Raw genomic sequence first — 19610 nt, forward strand, 5'->3', positions numbered from 1 at the left:
CTCACTTTAATCTTTGTTGTCTCCTCTTAGTTTTTGCTACACGAGGCTTCTTGCCCTGGCTTTCTCTCCTTGCCTGGTGTCACTTGAACAATGGGCAAACACTGTTGGTTTCCTGGCGCAAAGTCATCCCAACTTTTCCCCCTGCTAATAAAACCCTGAGTATCTGATAATAGATACCTCGATCTTAGAAAAGGTGAGTAAAGAAACTGGTTTGGGGAGTGGGCACATGAGCCCTCCCTGGTCAAACTTCTGGCAGAAGTTTTCCTACCAGAAAAGAGAGGCATATGAGCTAGACTTGAATACAGTTGTGTGAGACTGTGATGTCCGAAGCTACGGCAGCTATATTGTGACTGTGAGGCAGCGTGCAGGGGGGCAAAAGTGCTGACATGCTGAGGACAGGAAAGCAGAGAGCTAGAAAGAGCCTTGCTCCCTGGCGACATCCCTGAGCCACTCAACTGACTTTGGATACACCTTTCTTCAGTCCTCCTGGTACGTATCTATATTTTCTAAGTCACCCTTAGTTAAGTGGTTACGGCCAAAAGCTAAGATCCTTCAGTCCTCCTGGTACGTATCTATATTTTTTAAGTCTAAGACCCTTAGTTAAGTGGTTACGGCCAAAAGCTAAGATAGCAAATGTCACGTCAGGCTATCTACAAAGCTCTATCTGGCACTCCTTGCAGCAATCGGTACTCCAGTGGCCATGCACCCTCCCTGTGGGACACTAACTATGCTGGGCTGGCCGTACAGTCCATCCCTGGCCTCTCCTCTCTCTCTCTCCCACAGAAGATGGGAAACGTACCAGAGAGTCCACAGGAATTGGAACGGCAGGGTACAGGAGCACAGCAAGAACTTTCCCAGTGAGGAAGTGGGTTATAACTATCTTCAAAGGCCTCTGTTTCTGGGTATTTAAAATGGTAAATGATAAAATGATTTAAAATGATGACTGGTAAATTCTCTAAGAGAGCAAGAAAAGAACAACTTCACATGTGAACACAATGCCCTCAGCAGAAATTTACGGCCAAACCTGAGATCCACCTTGTTTCACAGTCTAGAATTTAACATGTTACGCACTGGACTCTGCCCACAGTGAGGTTTTCTTTATTTTCTAGAATAGATCTGCTTTAGAGGGATAGTGGAGGGAAGTGGGGTGGGGGGCACTGCATTTAACAATGAAAGGGATTCCAATCTCTTTCAGGTAGTCAGTCTTTCTCCCTTTTACCCTTCATCTTCCCAAATTAGCTTCTAAGAGTTGTGGGGGGAGCTTATATGTCTTCTTTTGGTGGAGGGAGGCGTCTCAGGAAGTAAGAGTTAAGTCCTGGAGTTGTTCTCCTGACCCACTCCGGACCTCCTCTGATAGAGCCCCGGGCTGAGAACTCATGGTCTTTCTTTCACTGTAATCACTGCCCACCGGGCTCCCCAATCTCAGCCCCTGGTGCCAACCTCAGTGATGCTGCAAGCCCTGTGTCACTGCCACATGCTCCGCTTGGCCCCGTTCAGCCTCCCCAAGCCTGGTCTCCCCTCTGGGGTCATCGTGACCCTCACCCCCTTTGCTGCTCCATTCTCTACTTCCCACATCTGTCGGTCGGAGCTCATGGATAACTCCAGATTCTTCTAGAGGAGCCAGAGAAGATCGCCCACTGTTTGTGTGGTAGCCTGTCCAGCTATCGCTGACTCTGTCTTCTGGGCAGTGGCACCATGTTGGATACAGTGTTTCACTCAGAGGGATCAAAATTTTCTCCGTCGACCTCCACGGAAACTATAAATAAGCCTTGAAATCAGAAATACCCTCAAATTTATCTGTACCTTCTTATACTACATTTCTCTCAGCTTTCATGGAGGGAGGGCTTATGGGTGAAGCTGGACGACATAGCGTGACCACTTCCCTTGCCTTCTTCCTTTGCCCTTCTCCCTTCTAATACTGGAAGAGGCCGTCCTCGCCCTGAGCCTGATGGACTCCTCTAGGCACTTCCTCCTTCCCTTGCCTAGGAATCTCCATCTTCTTTCTCTGCTACACCTGCTCTCTCCGCCCCTGAAGCGCAACCTCATGCCTTTGCCTCAGAGGGTAGGTGGGGTTTCAGAGAAAGCAAGCCAGCTGACGCGTTTTGGAATATATGTGGAGGGGCACTTTAAAAATAGCATCCTGGTTATAACCGCATCCGCACACTCTTCATGGACCTGCTAAGTTGCAGCTCTTTGACTAGATTTATTTTCAAATGCAAAGCCTTCCATAGCTCCCTCCTGAGGGACTTATTCATCAGATGACAACAGCTGGCAGGGCCTCCAGGCCGTGGTGTTTTCACCAAGTGCAGCAGGTTGGGGCACATCATCCTGCACACAGGCCCTGTCTGGAAACCCTGAGGGTATGATTAACAAGGCTGGACTAGAAAGGCTTCCTGAAGGAGGTGGGCCTGGAACTCAGCCATGGTGGGTGGGGTAAGAATCAGACTGGGGAGTGGACAGGGACAGTTTACTCAGCCACAGGATGAGTATGGTGAGAACGTTCACTTGCCCAGGAGTCTCCTTGGTGACTCCCTCCTTGACCTCCCAGATTCAATCCAAAGGTCTCCAAAGTTCTGTCAACATTGCTAACACATCCCCCATGGCAGCTGTGGGGAAAACAAGGGTGCCCTCCGTGATCAGAGGCACCCTACCAGCTTATACCTGGCAGTCCCCAGGTCCACCCTGCAGTTCCACTGATGCCCTCAAGCGTAGGCTTGGCCTCTTGGTTCTGAATACGGAAGGCCTCTCTGTGGTCCTCTAAAACTCATCCCCAGGGTTCAGGTCGATTGACCTTGCCCTGCCCAGGAGGGCTCTCAGCTCCACTCATAGGAAGGCAGGCCCGTCCCCGTCCTGATTCGTGTTTCCATATTCATCGATCTGCTGTGTGGCCTTGACAAGCCTCTTTACCTCTCTGGGCCAGTTTTCTCAGTCACAATGTATTCCTTGCAAGGTCTGAGAATTACATACATTCATACATGTAATATACTTAGCACATAGCATCTCCCAGAGACCTTTTCTGCCCATCCCCTAAGTTCCTTCCGACTCATCTCTCTGTCGTCTCTCACCTGTCCCCATCCACACGCTTATATGCGCACACATGCTCACACACACAATCACATTCATATGTGCTCTCGTACATGCATACAGATGGACATAACCACAGGCTCACTCGTGCATGGAGTGACCTTCCAGAAACCCGTGCTGAGGTCTGACCATGCTAAAATGCCTTAAACACACAGTGAAAAAACAGGCTTAAAAGGCACTAGACAATGAAGAGGCCAGTCCCCTCACACCTGGGGAGTCGCGATCAGCTACGTGGAACAGAGACAGAGGCAGGACAGGAGAAAGAATGCTGACCTTTGGGAGGCAGCCTGCAGACAGAAGAACATAGCCATTGGAAACACCGGCCCTCCGGCCATATAGATAAGGGGTTCAAATCGCTGCTCTGTCATTTTCCAGTTGTGTGGCCTCTGGCAAGTTCCTTAACCTCCTTGGGTTTCCACTGTCTCATCTTGAGAAATGAAAACAATAGGACCCACCTCTGAGCAGAGTTGGGAGAATTCATCCAGATAATGTATATAAAATGCTGAGCGCAGAGCAGGCACATGGAAAGCACTCGACACGCAGAACAGCTTTTTATTATCAATAGCAGGCTCTCAAAAGACCAAGAAATAAATGAAAGCCAGAACAACCAAGGAGGGCTGCATGGCGAGGGTGGCCACCGAATGGGCCTCACAGAGGGGTCAGAAAGGTTGTAGACACAATGTGGGTGTGGGACATGGAACTTATGCAGGCGCAGTTCTGGTTGGCAGGTTTTTCCTGGGGGATGGAGATATTCAGAGCACGATCTAAGCCTGGAGAGAATAAATCCTATTTAAACGCCTCTTCTCCCAAACTCCTATGGAACTAGTTTGAGGGCCTCGGTATCAGTGAGTATCCTTGGGTAGGTTCAAACCAGCAGCAATCTGCATGACGAGGCAGCTCAGGCCCGGCCTCAGGTCGCAGCCCTATTGAAAGACCCCACACTGCCCAAATCACAGCAGAATCCGGAACAAGAGACGCTCTGGAACCAACAAAGCCAGCTTTGATCTCAGCTCCCCACTTACTGGCCATATGACCTTAGACGAGGCAGTTCCCCTCCTTCATGGGATGCAAACAGCAGGTGCTCAATGATGGTTGTCGGCAGCCGCCATCCCAGCACCAGCCTGCCTCCCAGTTCTCTTTTTTCTGCTCTAGCATTTAACGCCCTGAGGCCCCAGACCCACGTGGTCTCTGTCCATGATGTCCCTCCTCTCCCTGTGGATGCTAACGTTCCTCTCCTCTCCGGAAGAATTCAAAGGGCCTGGAAACTTGTTTATTAGGAAAAGCTGTGGGAGTCTGTCCTGCTTGGTGGAGGTGCTGACCTCTCCCATCCTTCTCTGCATATTTCTCCCCAGCGACATCTTTTCATGTTCCCTGGCTCACTTGGGTGAGTCACAGATCTGTAAATCCTGACCACAGAAAGCTTGGCAAAGTATGTTAGGTGTTTATTGGAAGGCAAAGGAGGCAAAATGATCAAAACACTGGCTGTGGCTCTCGTCTCTGAAATTTGCAAGGGCAAGTTTTAAAATCTACGTTTGAAGCATCTAAACAGATTCATGGAACACTCTTTTTTAAAAAACCACAATGAAAATAAGATCGCGTATACTCCTCTGTTGCAGTCAAATCTTTAGGCTGCCTTTGTATGGCGCCAGATATTCAAGTGAAAACAGAGAAATGCCATTCAGTGTTCAGTTTTCCGATTGATACAGACATTGTTTAGACATAGCTCCACTGATACAAACACAGGCTGCAGTGCTCTGTACACCCCCATGCTGATTCGTGCCTGCCTTCATGCCTCTGCACATGCTGTTCCCACCGTCGGCAACTGTTCCACTCACTTCAGGGAGCATTGCTCGTTACTCTATGCCAGGCCCTGGACTGGGCACTGAGACACAGAGATGAATCATACAGTTTCTGACCTCAAAAATTAGTGAGGAAAAGAGGCTAACAGAGGAGGAGGCCCAAGCTGGGTCTTGATGGAGGCGCAGTTCTCTGAACCGACAAAGAAGGAAAGGCCTTTCCCACATGATTGTGTCTACGCATCCTCAAAGATCTAGTTTATGTCTCCTCTTCTGGGAAGCGTCCCCTTTTGCTGAGTTGGTGACTCCCTCTCCGTGACCACACTGTCTCTGGTACACTCTCTCCTTTGCTCAGCCACTTCCTGAGTTATTTATCTGCCTGGTGGTCCAGGCGGGGGTATTGAAGAGTAAGATTATTGCCCCTCTGCATTTCTGGTGCCAGCTCTGGATCTGCTGTAGGGCGGGTTCATTCAGTGTTTTGTGTGGTTTTTAAGCTGAGCTTCACCATTAACACTGGCAAGAACTGAAACAGCTCCAGAGCACTGAGAACACTGACTGCTCTTTTGTCAGAGAATCCATACCTGAACCCCACCCTCTGAGCCCCTGTTGCTTCAAGCATCTGAGCCCTGAAGGGGTCTGGGTGGGATTAACCCCGGGATCCCAGCCTCATTCCAGCAACCCTGGTTGGGTGGTGGTAGTGGGGGGGCCCTATTCAATCAAGGAAGAAATATGCTTTGAAATGAAAACACTTCTCTTTCTGATCTGCCTGGCTCTGGGTTCTCCTGCCTTCTTAGTATGCATGAATTCAGCCCCTGTTTCAAGACCTACCCTCGGCATCTTCTCCACACTGACGGGGCTGGAGCGGGATCCCTCCCCTCGTCCCCCTCCAGTCCTCTCCAAAGACAAATTGCTTACATCTGTCAAGGCTTTTCTGATTAATAGAGGAATATGCCATGGGATGTCATCAGGGGTTCAGAGGCTGTTGATCAAAGGGGGAGGGGGGCTAGGCCACACATCCTTGTTGGTTCATTTATCAGGTCAGTTCAGCACCTTTCCTCCTGAGTACCCCTGGCAAAAGCACACCCACCGACCGACCAGCAGCTCCCTGAGGGAGGGGAGCAGAGAGGAAATGTGCTCCAGTAAGGGGGCAGTGGGGAGCCAGAGGCAAGGAGGGAGGAAGAGGTTCAGGAGCTCAGCCTGTGCACTAATGCTTAGAGAAGCAGGCCCCAAGTTCTATTCTTTTCTGGGCAGCCACTGGGATGAGCATCTAACAGGCGATTTTCCAGAGCATGGAATTGAAGGAATAGAGAAAGGGAGGGAGGGAGGGAGGACTGAATGGATGGGATAGTGAATTAATGAGTAAATCAGAGAGAGAATGAGGGAGTGAGGGATCTAAGAATGAATAAAGGAGGTGAGAATGGATGAATTAATGAGTCACTAAATGTCCGAATAGGTAAAGGAATTAATGATTCATGATAACCCTTTAAAAAGTTGGATTTATGGCACAGATTCATCTCATTGTTTCTTCTATTCACCCATTGGTTGGCATCAACAAACACAGCTTGGAGGAGCAACTCTAGGGCAACTTTGGAGGAATTGCAGCCTCACCTTCACCCCAGCTCCCCTCCTCATGTGTCTAATAGGCCTTGTGAGCCAGGTGGAAGCAGATGAGGCCTGGGGCAGCTGGGTGACTTAGAAAGGGGCAGGGGCAGCACAAGAACCAGGCCTGCCAGACTCAGCTCAGAGTCAGGTCCCTGAGGAGCAGCTGGTATCCATCACAGGCTCTGCGTGTCCTCAGGCTGTGAGGTCACTGCCCACCATGTCCCCTGAAGTTCACCTCTGCCAGAGACTTTGCAATGGGAGCTCCGGCGAGCCATGTAGGGTAAGACTTCAGTTGGCCTCGGAGGCTGCTAAATTAGGCTCTGAGGATTTAGATTAGCCTAATTTAATGACACGGATGGCTGGCTGGATTGAAGTTCCATTTTTTTTCTTTTAACTCGCTCAGCAATTATTTCCTTCAAGTTGGTTGCAGATGCAGCCTGCCCAGGAATTATAATCCATTCCTTACCGAGCACAAGGAGAGCAAAGACATGCTGGCCACATCCACATGCACACCACCCAGGCAAGGGGGCCAGAGGGCAGGCAGTGTCGTGGGCTGTGTGTGTGCCACAAGTGGGAACTTGGAAGGGAGAGCACAGAGCGTCTCACTGGGCTGGGCTGGCTGTCCTGGGAGTCTGGCAGGCAAGGGACTCCATGAAAATGTGGTTGGCTGGCTCCTGACAGGGCGGTGATCAGCTATAACCACTGCTCTCCGCCCAGAGGGAGCATCCCCACACAGACATAAAACACATGCATGATCAGAAAAGACACATCTGGACACATCCAGGATGAGATCCACATGGACACCCAGTCACAGACACACACAAGCATACATACCTATACGATGCACAGACCCAAACTACCAGATACAGACATGCAAAGAAACAACAAGCCCATCTACCCTAAGACCCCACTGTTGTAAGCCTCGTCTGGGAGACACACAGGTAAAGAAGTCAGAGCATCGCCATACCTCAGGGCTGTGACAGAGGGGCCTGTGGAGTCCTGAGAAGCCCTGGGTATCTCTGAGGTCTTTCTGGAGGAGGGGACACCCGAGGCCAGGGATTAGGTGAAAATGGCCGGAAGGGAATTCCTGGCAGAAGGAAGAGCCCAGGCCAAGACCAAAGAACCTGGGAGAAGCTATGTTCAGAGAAGGGTAGTTCATACGGTGTGGCCAGAACACAAGGAGAACATCTGAAGGGAGTCAGATCCTGGTCTTACGGCCCCAGCCAATCAGCCTCAGCCTACACACAATGACGCTGCTGTGATGTGTATTAAAAACACCTTTCCCCTCTGAGGAGGAGCCATTTCGGGACTTCCTGCTGCTGGCCCTCCCTCCCTCTGCTGGCTTCCAGTCCCTTAAGAGGCTGGCCCAGCCCATGGAGGAAGGGCGCACTCCAGGAGAACTCCCCACTGCTGTCTAGGGGGCCACGGCTCCACACTCTGCCCAGGCCCAGAGGTGGCTGGGGACAGGGTTTCAGGGCTGCAGTCTTAATTTCACTTGCCTTGGACAGATGTGAGGAGCTTTGCCAGCTGTGAGGCCCCTCATGACGGTCAGTTCTTGGAGAGACCCTCCGTTCACGTGCTAAGTAAGAAATGCGACATAGCTGCCTGACAGCCACTTCCCAGGGATTTGGACACCAGTCCAGGTTCTCCCTGGAGTGCTCCCTGCCCACACTCTTCTCATTTTCCATCTTCCTCTAGCTAACTCTTACTTGCCTTTCCAGACCAAGCTGAAATGTTACCTCTTCCAAAAAGTGCTTCTGAGCCCAAGGGAGTTAGACGCACATCCTCAGTGCTTCTCTATTGAAGCCTTATCAAACAACAGAATCATTATCTGTTTACTTAGAGATCTCCCCAGACACCCTGAAAGCTCTTGCTTTCTGTGGACCCAGCTGGCCCACACGGCCTATGTATTAGCTCTCTACTGCTGCATAACAAACTATCCCAGAACTTAGTGACTCAAAACAATACCAGTTACTTATTACCTCCAAGGTTTCCAGCCAGAGGTTAGGCGTTTAGCACAGGAGGAACATCTTGTCCATAGCATCTGGGGCCTCAGCTAGGGTCTGGAACTATCTGAAGGACCAGCTGGGCCTCTCCATGTGGCCTGGGCTTCCTCTCAACATGGTGGCCCGGTGCCAAAGGCAAGCATCCCAGAAGAGAGAGAGACAGAGACAGACAGGAGGAATCTGTATCGTTTTATAACCTAAAATCAAAAACTATGTAGCATTACTTCTGCCACACTCTGTTGATCAAGGTAGTCACACACACATCCAAATTCAAAGAGAATAAATATAAGTCCTCACTTCTCAGCAGAAGAAAGTGATAGTCACACTGTAAGAGAAGGAGTGGTTATCTTTGAAAAATACAATCTGCTGCAATCAGTTACCTGGAGGTGCTCAATGCAGAGCCAGTGAATGAATGAATGAATAAATGAATGAATGAATGAATGAATCATTCGCATTCTGTCCTGTCCATCTCTCCTCTGTCCTCATACAATTCTTCTCAGTTAAGACTCCAGCCAACTCTGACAAACCCAAGTGGCTGTCACAGCCCCTCCTTTTATTCTGGAGGCCAAAGGGCCATGAAATCCCTTCCAGCTTCAGAGTTCTCAACTGTCCCTGGAGCGTCAGTGGTGCTCACTGTGGTTTCAGGGAACAGGGGAGTGGTGGTGGGGACTGGAGAAGCTGCCAGAGCAGACCAGGGAGGTAATTTCCCTCACTGATCCACAGACAAGGTTTCAGGAAGCAGATCTATGGAACTACAATATTAGGGGAAAGCTTTTTTATTAAGTTTTTCAAGATTTAAATAACCGTCTTCAGCTATTTAATATTTTTAGGAGAAAAAGTGCTATTTGTACTAGATGATTATATTTTTAAGCTCCAATTTTTGAACAATCACTACGTGCTTTCGCAGTTTTTCTCATGAATAACAGAAGACATTGAGCTCTGTGCTAAGTGCTTTATAAACACTATTTCTTTAACAGAGCAAAAAAGGACGAAGGCAGGAACATTCGAAGGCTCCCTTCACTGAGGTGGTTCATCTAATCAGTTGAGGAGAGAACAGAAAGCCCTTTGGTAAATAAGGATTTTTGGAGCAGATGCAGGTCACAGGAGGACTGAGGGTAAGAGGAGAGTGACTTTCAGAATCATTATAAAATGGATCTTCTGTGTTCTTCAAGAGATGCAAAGAAGGTTGAAATACTTTTGAAGTAACTGTTGGCTCTTAGACTGAGCTTCCTTGAATCTGACTGCACCAAGTCTGAGCCACAGGGGCACCAGAACTTATAAAGGTTGCATCTCACTTGATCTTCACGACAATTGCATGAAATAGAAATTCTCATCATCTCCTTTGAACAGCTGAGAAAAATAAGATGCAGAGTATCTAAATATCCCTAAGGTCATAGCACAGAGACGTGGCTGAGCCAGGACTAGAACCCAATTCCCTCTGACCTAGAGGCTGACCTCTTAGCCACTATCCCATGCTACCTCTTAACTGGAAGAGTACGGGCACTTCACTAGAAAGGAGGACCAGGTATCATTTTCCATGTGGGAGTGGGTGGGTGAAAAATCCAATACAGGTAGTTTCCACTCTCCACATGGGACCTGAGACTGCTTTTCCTTCTGAGCAGGAACATCTTATAGTAGTGAAATCTCTCAAAGAACACATACCCCAAATAACCCAAAGCATTCAAATAGAAATTTTTCTAAAGAAGATATGCAAATGACCAATGGGTGCATGAAAAGGTGCTCAACTTCACCCCCCCACCACCCACACACACACACACGGGGTGGGGGGGCGGGGGGAGAGAGAGAGAGACTGAGAGAGAGAGAGAGAGAGAGAGAGAGAATTCAGCCACTCAAAAAGAAGGAAATCCTGCCGCTTGCAACAGCATGATGGATCATGAGGGCATTATGCTGAGTGAAAAAGGTCAGACAGAGAAAGGCAAATACTATATGATCTCATTTACATGTGGAATCTTTAAAAAAGGAAAAAAGCAAACTCACAGAAGAAGGGATCAGATTTGTGGTTACCAGAGACAGTGGGTAGGGGAAGGGGGAACTGGATAAAAATGGTCAAAAGGTACAAACTTCGACCTACAAGATAACTAGGTACTAGGCAGAATGAATGTAGTCAATATTGCTCTGTGGTGTATTTGAAAGTTGTCAAGAGAGTAAATCTTAACAGTTATCGTCACAAAGAAAAAAATATTTTTTTTCTTTTTCTTTTTCGTACTTATAGATGATGAACATAAACTAAACTTACTGTGGTAATCAGTTCACAATATATGTAAGTCAAGGGCTTATGCTGTACACCTTAAACGTATACACTGCTGTATTTCAATTACATCTCAATAAAACTGGTGGGGATCGGGAGAACACCCACCCTTCTCCACTGCATTCAAGCCAAGCCCTGGCCCGTAGCGATCGTGCCGATTACTGTCCCCTCCACTTGTTATGCTGTGCCTTCTACCTGGCACAAGTGCTGTGCCCTCCCTAGATCTGGACCCCCTTCCACCGGTCAGTCCTCCCTCACCCCTTTTCACTGCTTGCCTCGAGTGCTTAGGCAAGCTACTTAACCTCTCTGATTCTCAGTCACTGCAACTTAGAACAGGGGTGGTAATGTGTGGAGTATAGCAAAACTCATTCGAGAGTTGTGGAATGAATGAATGATCCAAAAATACCTACTTCAGAGGGTTGTGCTGAGGATTCATGGAAATACGATGGGGAAGGGGCAGAGCACACAGTAAGTGCTCAGTAAAGAGTAGCTACTGTGATAAAATAGGTGGACGATCCAAAGCATTGAACTTTTTCTTGCTATTCACAGCCAAAATTTCTTTCTTTTTTTTTTTTTTTTTTTGCATAACCACATCTCTGTCTGATCTAAGTAAGCATTAGGAAACAGTAACAAACAAACAAAACAGAAAACTAAAACAACCAGCACCAAGTAACTCTGTAATTGTCCCCTGTGACCATACACATGCCAAGCACAGCTTGGCAGGCCGGTCCAGCCACCACAGAGAGAGAGGAGTCCTGATGAGATCCAGCAGAGGAAACCCAAGACTGCTCCAGGGGTGTGAGTCAGACTCCAGAACCAAGAGCAAGGCAGCCAGGGTGAGCAGGAGCCAGCGTGAGACCCGTGTGTGCATCTGCACGCTCCAGCGTCAGAGACCCTGCCTTGGCCCACGAGTCTGTGGGTGGATGGGGAGGACTCTCAGGAGTGAGCAGAACACAGGAATCACGGGAACAGAGAAAGGAGGCCTCGGAAAGCTCAGGCTTCCACCTGGGAGCTTCACTGTCAATACCACCACATGAAGGTAGTCACCCTGCTGGCTCCTGTGGGGCCTTCCTCAGCACCCTGTGGCTTTCCCTGGGAGTTGGGGGCGGGGGCAGCTCCTCCTCCGGGCTCTGCCCCACTGCTTCTGGTTGATTGCCCCAGGTGGAAGTCTACGGCGGGGCGGGGATGGGTGGGGAGCAGGTCTCAGGCTGCTCCAACTGTTCATCCCACTGACATCCGTGTGGACCTCTGAGTAGCACTGGGGCAGAGCCCACCACAGCAAGGCAAGTGCTCAATGGAGGGGGGTTCATCATTGTGCTAATGTGGCCAGGCCTCTCTGGAGCCCATTTGGCGGGGGGCCACAGTCTCCTGTGTGCCGGCTCAGTCCACTCACTACCAAGCCAGTGGCCTGCCTGGAGTATAAGCCATTTGGACCCTGAGCTCCACAACAGATAGACGTTCAGAAGAGTTGTGGCCTGGATTTGGTGGCCTTTCCAAAGCCCAGTGCTCTGGATCCTGCCAAGTGTCCTGGACCATGCAGGAGGTTTCCCCGACCCCCCAGCCATCCTGATGGACATAAACAGGACCTGAACTCAAACTGCTCTAGCCCAGAGGCTATGCTTTTTCCCACCACTCAAAGCACAGCAACACCGACTTTGTTTGGCTTTGCAGAGGGAATAAAGGGAAATATCAACTCTTGGCCAGCGGGGTCTCACTCTCAGTGGGCCTGCTCCTCCCTCCAGGGGCCAACTATGAGCGATGGGCAGCTCAGCTGGCTACATGGAGAAGTGACCTGGCTAGAAAAGTGGCACCCCAGCCCCACCCTCAGCCCCACACTCCTCCCTCAGTGAGGGTGAGCTGGGGCGTTCCCACCGGCCGGGGCAGGGCAGCGCATTTTCCGGGTTAGTGGAGAGCATCAGTGCCCCTGACAGTCCCTGAGCCCGGCCCTCCCCTGGGCCCTGAGCGCAGAGAAGGCTGGGCCTGCCCGGCCCTCCCAGTCTGGAAGTACCAATCCCAGGAACGTTCACTTCTATGTATTGTTGTGGCTGGTTGGTTGGTTGTTTTATCCAACTATAGAAGTAGAACTAAATCTATAGAAAATCGTACAAACAGAAAATTGCAGAGCAAGGCAATCGACTTTATGGGATTTTTCCTTTCAGTCTCCCCCAACGCCACCCCGCTCCCAGTTAATTGTTTTTCACCTAATTGAGATCCTAAAGTATTTATCATTCTCCACTCAGTGCCCAGTTCACCCCACCCACCACGCCCTTTGGCTTAACCTTATACCAGCAGGATTTTTCTCATTTCGTCAAACTCTCTTTGTAAACAGCCGTTTTAGAGGCTGCATAGTCATTTTTCACTGGGCTGAGCAGGGTTTATGCGCATGTTCCCCTTACGGTAAGCCTTTGTTTGTTTTGCGGTGTTGCAAAAGTCATGACATGAAAAACTTTGCCTGCATTCCGAAATATTTCCTTGGGATTCCTAGAAGTGGCACTATTTGGTAAAGCGTAGGAACATTTATGGAGTTCTTGGTCTCTGTTTCCCAATCACCTTTGGGAGGACCGAACTAGTTTGCACTTGAAAATCCAACACGCTGTGCTCAGTGCCAGAGATAGAAGACCCCTCAACCACACAGATAGAATCCAGCTATCTAGCCGCCACTATCAATTCTGGGATTTCCAGCTACCAAACAGTTTCCTTTCTTCCCTACCCTCAAAGGCCACCTTTCCCATGAAATAAAAAACTTTAAACATCTTTGGAAAGAGCTCTGGGACCAGGAGATAAGAAGAGCAGGTTGCAGAGCTTCTCTGTTACCAGTGAGCTGAGTGAACTTAAGCCTAAAGTCTTCATTCCTCAAACTGGATGGTCCCCAAGGTCCTGCAGCCAGTGGCGGAGCTGGCAGCATAGGAAGGAGTTAGTGCCCAGGCTGAAGTATCAAGTTGCCTTGGCTTGTATTCTAGTTTTGCCACTTGCCAGCAGCACAATCTAGGGTGAATTATTTAACTTCACCCTATATCATATCATCTGTAAAATGGGAATTAAATTATCTCCTGAGTTAGTAGGAGGATAGAATATAAGTATATACTGAAAAATTACATATTAAAAATGGTGACTGGCCCAAAGCAAATACGACATAAAGAGTTTGATGCTTTCGAATCTGTTTGCTGAGGAACGAAAACATGAACACAACTGAAGGGGGTGGGAGGCGTCCTCCAAGGTTGATAATAGCAGAGTCGGGAGGGAGAGAAACTGCTCCCGGCTCACAGGCTCACAGCGGTGCGAGTTTTCTGGCAGTTGCCTTACTCATCTCTGTCTGACCAGCGGTCTGGCTGTGCGGCACCCCTCGGGCAGGGCAGGCCGCTCTGAAACACGATGCTTCCAGGGGAGGGGAGTTGAAGGCCGCTACGCCAGGTGGTTATCAAAGCCTCGGCCGCCAGAGAGGCTTGGGAACATCATCTCCGGAAAGAGATGGTCTGAACTCACTCACCGGGGAACAAGGACACTCGACTCTGATAAGCCTGTGCAGCAGCCGAGAGGGCTGAGGGAGAGCCTCGCTGACTCAGCCGGCAGATATTTCCTTGGGGCTTTGGAGAGACAGAAGCCAGATCCATATCTCTAGGTGGTGGAAGGTGGCAGAGAGATCAGATCAGGACAGAATCCTCTCTCTGGGCGGAAGATGGAGAGAAAGAGCCATGGTCAGAAACGTGCCTTGTTGTCAGGGGCCAGCCTCAAGCCTGGCACCCAGCCACTGGGCTGAGCCAGGACCTCCTGGGACGAGAGGGTGGTTGGCTCAGGGGCTACCCCTGCTCTATGAGGAAGGGGTCATGACTCTTGTCAGTAGGTGTCTTTAGTGCCCCAGTCAGATTTCTCAACAGCGATAGGAACCCCAATTCCAGGACAGGACATCTTCACAGAAGAGACTAGGTGGGAATGCCTAATGGCATTTTATAGATCTCAACCAGAAACCAAGGTTGAGAGCAGTCAGAAAATGTACCTAAAATGACAAAGTGAATTTGGGGCCAAGCGGCATGTGAACATTAAGTCTCCTTCACCTCATTTCTCTGAGAAGAGCTCAAGGGCTTCACCAGCCTGTCAAAAAAGAGGTTTGGAACCCCTGCCCCAGTTACTGATGTGTTGAACAAAGTCACCCACAGAAACCTAGTGAAATGAAACATTTCTGCAGGCAGCAAACTCTGTGTTTCTTAGTGGGAAGCATCAGCAAATAGCTGCTAGAAAGTATTTCTCCTTTCTCGATGGCTTTGAAATTCAACATTCAGGCAATAATCATTAATGTCCACTTAATGGATCCTATTACCTATCCAGCATCCACTCCTACTCTTTTTTTTTTTTCCAAACAGAACCCTGATTTTGTTCAGGTCTTTATCTTCCTCAGGTCTGGCTCCACAGAGGCACAGTAATTACCCTAAGCTCACGGTTCCTGAACCATGCACCATGGCACCCCAAGGTGTTGCAGTAAATTTACTGCGGCATTGCAGTACGCAACAAGACATTTCCTTATTGACTACAGTACTGTGAGTCATGGAGAGTGTTACTTGCAGCCCAAAGCACTCTAAGGTATAAACAAACTTGCTGTAATTCAGGCTGTGTTAGGAGGAGCTGAGGAGGTAGAGAGGAGCAAGCAGGGCCTCTGCCCTTCAGGAGTCACGGGGCAGGGGAGTCACAGGACTTCCTGTGGCCAAAGTTGATACAAAGCTCTCCTGAGACAGGACCAGGAGGACTGACTCTTCCTGGGATATGGGTGAGGGCAGTGGGGGAAGGAGACTTCCAGGCAGGCGATCTTCCCACGACACATCACCCAGGCCACCATACACACTTTTACTCACTGCAGCAGAGCTCACCTTTCCCACAAGTCACCTTCACTCACCGTGAGCATTTAAGGGCATGATCTGGGCTCCGAAGAACCTACCTGGCCCAGCCCTGCCCCAGACACACCTAGGACCATCAACAACAATGAAGCCAGCAATGGAAAGGAGACTGTAAGAACAAGTGGGTAGGGGAAGATCAGGGGCTTCCGGGCGGAGGGACCAGCACGGGTAAATGCAGGAATATTTGCTGACATAACAAGTATTATGGGCCTGGCTCTGGGCATCAGTCCTTTCCATGGGGGAGCTCAGAGCCCAGTGCAGGAGGCAGGGTTAATGGAGGTCATATGTGTAATTCCGAATCATGGGGAAAGAAGAGGATGCTGAGGCAGAATAACCTGCTTTAGATTGGTGGTCAGGGAAGGCCTCCAGAGGGAGTGCCATCCAAGGTGAACCCTGAGGACGAGGAAGAACCCGCCGGGCAGAGTCGGGGAAGAACACAGCAGGCAGAGGGGAAAGAGCAGCGAAGGGCCTGAGGTGGCATACACGCCGCAGTCGGAGGAACAGAAAGAGTCCAAGCAAGCGTCGCCAGATTCAGTGACGTGCGCATGCGCGCGTGCACACACACACACACACACACACACACACACACACACGCATTAAATTAAAATTTCAGATCAACAGCAAATACTTCTTATATAAGTATGTCCTAAATATTGCGTGGGATATACTTATACCCCAAAAGTATTCCTGGTTTATCTGCAGTCCAAATTTAACTGGGCATCCTGTATTTTATCCAGCAACCCTAGTCCAGGCTGACCAGAGCAGAGTGGGCAAGAGGGAAACAGTCTGAGAGAGATCAGAAGCAAGGCCCAGGCATGTCCTGCAGGGCCTGGGAAGGGCTGGATGTTATTCTAAGAGCAGTGGAAAGCCGGAGAGAAGCTTGAAGCAGAGTTGCGGCATCAATGAAGCTAATACGGCATGGTAGCTAACTGCATGGACTGTGGACCAGGAGAAGCTGGCTTCTGGTCCTGGCTCAGCCAACCGGTAGCCGTGCAGTCTCAAGTGAGCTAGAAAGCATTCTGTACCTCGGTTTCCTTATCTATAAAATGGGCATGATGAAAGTGATCACGCCATTCCCGCTGGGTTGTTGTATGCAAAGCACCTGGAAGAGCATCTGAATCAGTCTCCACTATTACTAGTATTGCTTTTTAAATAGATCACCTGGCTGCTGGTACACGGCAGAGCGAGGGGAATAGAGAGGGGTCAGGGAGATCATCGAGGAGGCTGTTCCAGTCCTCCAGGAGAGATGACAGTGACTGCAGCATGGTTGCAGGAGTGAAACCAGGCATTCACAATCCCCAGACTGCTCGAGGCCTCTCCAAGCAGGTAGAATGAAGCTGGCCGGCCCAGGGGAGCCTGGCGGGATGGAGGCCGGCCCTCACAGAAGGGGGAGTGGGGGCTGGCCAACTGAAGGTTGGCCTGGGCTCTCCAGTGGCTTCCAAACAACTCCCTTTCCTGCAGAGGCAGGACTCAGCTCTGGGAGCTGCCATCTCCTGGATCACAATTGGCCCTGAATGCAAATCAAGATGGAAATTACAATAATGTGAAGCTGACTTGCCTTCTATTTCTGGCACCTCCGTAATTTTAGAAAGTCCTGGAGGATTTAAACGGTTTGTCATTTCAGGAAAATTCCACCCTGCTTCCAGTGTGGCCAAGCCTGCCAAGCTCCTGCCCAAACAATCAGACATTTCAGATGTGCACTGTTCCCAAAGAGGGCACAGATGGGAAGCCGCAAGTCACCGCTTTCTGCTGAAACTCAGACCCGGGTGTCCCCGGGCCAGGCCTGCCAGCCCCATCCCCTCTCCCTGTGGGCCAGGGCTGGACTCCAGCTGCAGCTGCCAGACTCCGATCTGGGATCCAACAGGGGGCACCAGAGACTGCTTGGGACCATGAGCACAGAGCGGCCAGGAAGCTGGGGAGAAGGTTCCAGACTCAGAATCTGATCGCAGGAGCAGCAAAGAGGACAATCATTATACATCCACAGTGAGCTCTTTCTCCCTACCTATCTTAAAATGAAAAGTGGAGAGATCCATGCTCTCAAATAACTGTGGACACTCCACCCAGGGTGCGCCTCCATCCCCGCAACACAGTGAACACTGTAACAGCTTCTAAATTGTCTCCTGGCCTCCAGACTGAGATTGATTAGCAATGTCTGCTATGGGCACAGGACAGGGAGGAGTTTGCCAGGTTTTTTCCATTCATGCACTGAACAAATCTTCTTAGAATACAAATGTTATTAACATTCATTAGTTCAAAGAGCTACCACGGTCCCTGCTGCTGCCTCCAGAGAAAGCCGAGCTTGTTATTCACGGCTCTCCACAATCTCCCCACTTCCTTTCACTCCCACCAGTTACCCGCTGAACCCTGTGCTTCAGCCAGACTGGCCGCCTCACTAGGGGCCTCCAGCGTGCCTTCAATATCCCCATGGTCCTTTGACTCATTGGGTTCCACCTGATTGGAATGTGTGCTCTTCCCCTTCCCAAAGTCTCCTAGCCCCAACTCAAGGCTGACGCATCTCGATCGCTCAGTCCAAGAGGCCTGCCTTCTGCTCAGCCTCTAAAGTCTTTGAAGCTTTTGTAAGCCGCTACTTGTTTAAGGCCCGGAAGAATCACTTGTCTTTTGTGCACTTGGAGTCTGTCTGCCCTATCTAGACTACAAGCTCCCTGAGGACAAGAATGTTGCCTTGTTCTTCCTTGAGAAGGGAAATGAAACACTCGCTCCAGGAACCAAACTGGGAATTCCTACCCATTCTTCCATTCAAGCTCGATAATCTAATAATGTGAGTATGACCACCTCCATTTTATAAATGGGGAAATAAAGGCTCAGAGAGCTTATGTGACTTGTCCAAGGTCACATAGCTAGTGAGTAGCAGGCTAGGATTCAGACCAATCTGAACCCAAATCCATTCCTCTTCTGCCCTGCTCCAGGATTCCTCCCATGGAGAACCACATTTCCACAGAGGACCCTGAAGAGGGCAATGCTGAACCCCGATGAATGGGTCTGACACTTAGCAGACACTCAAAAAACATTTGTGGTCTGATTCATAAAGCTCTAATGGTGACACATGACACGTGAAGGCAGATGGTAGAGGGGCTAATCAGGCAGTGGGATTTGCCCAGCTCCCCACCAAGCTCACCTCCCAGGTGACTTCTGAGTCTACCTGTGGAAGGCTGGCATGGCCAGTGAGCCACACAGACCATGGATCCTCTGCTTTTTTATTTTATGCCCACCCCTTCCCTCTACTCCAAGCTTAGGCCTTTAACAATCTTAGACGGTTCAGCCTTGAATTGCTGAGGCTGCCACACCGACTGCTTTAACCGCACGGAAAATCCAGAAATGTCTGTCACTTGCATCCTCGGTTTATCTTTAGAAGAATGACTGAAAGGACCTCCACTGCCCAGGATGATTGTTTTGACAGGTTTTTATCGTGCATAAAATTACATCATTGTTTTGTTTAACATCGAAAGGAGTTAAACAGCTATGAACTTAATGCACCACCCCCAGTAAACCATTAGGTCCCTTCTGTGTTCCTGACTTTATAAGTCTGTTTCCCTCACAGGAACATCTGTTGTATACTTAAATGACCTTAGTTCAAAGGCACGATCAACAAAAAATTCTTAACTCCACTAGGAAGCATTTGAGGGTATCCGTTACTCTGCGCTGGTCACAGTCTGAGGGGCTTCTCCGTTAACAGCTGTGCACATCTGCCCGTGCGGGTAGAGGCCCCTCTTTTTCTGAACATCGTTAAAGATGCTCAGGCCTGCATTTCAGCCTCATTCCCACTCTGCCCCATGCAAGCGAGTCTCGCCAAAGTCTCCATTTTATGGGCATCGACAGCCAGGGTTCTACTCAAGCACAATTTTTACCCCGCATGCAGAGGGACTGTGATGAAAGACAAGCAAGGGGTGTTCTGCTAATCCTTGGAAAGAACATGAATGAGCATTAGGAATTTCGAGCGGCTTGACAA

The sequence above is a fragment of the Pteropus alecto genome, unplaced genomic scaffold, assembly GCF_000325575.1.
Source record: "Pteropus alecto unplaced genomic scaffold, ASM32557v1 scaffold92, whole genome shotgun sequence".
Lineage (NCBI taxonomy): Eukaryota > Metazoa > Chordata > Mammalia > Chiroptera > Pteropodidae > Pteropus > Pteropus alecto.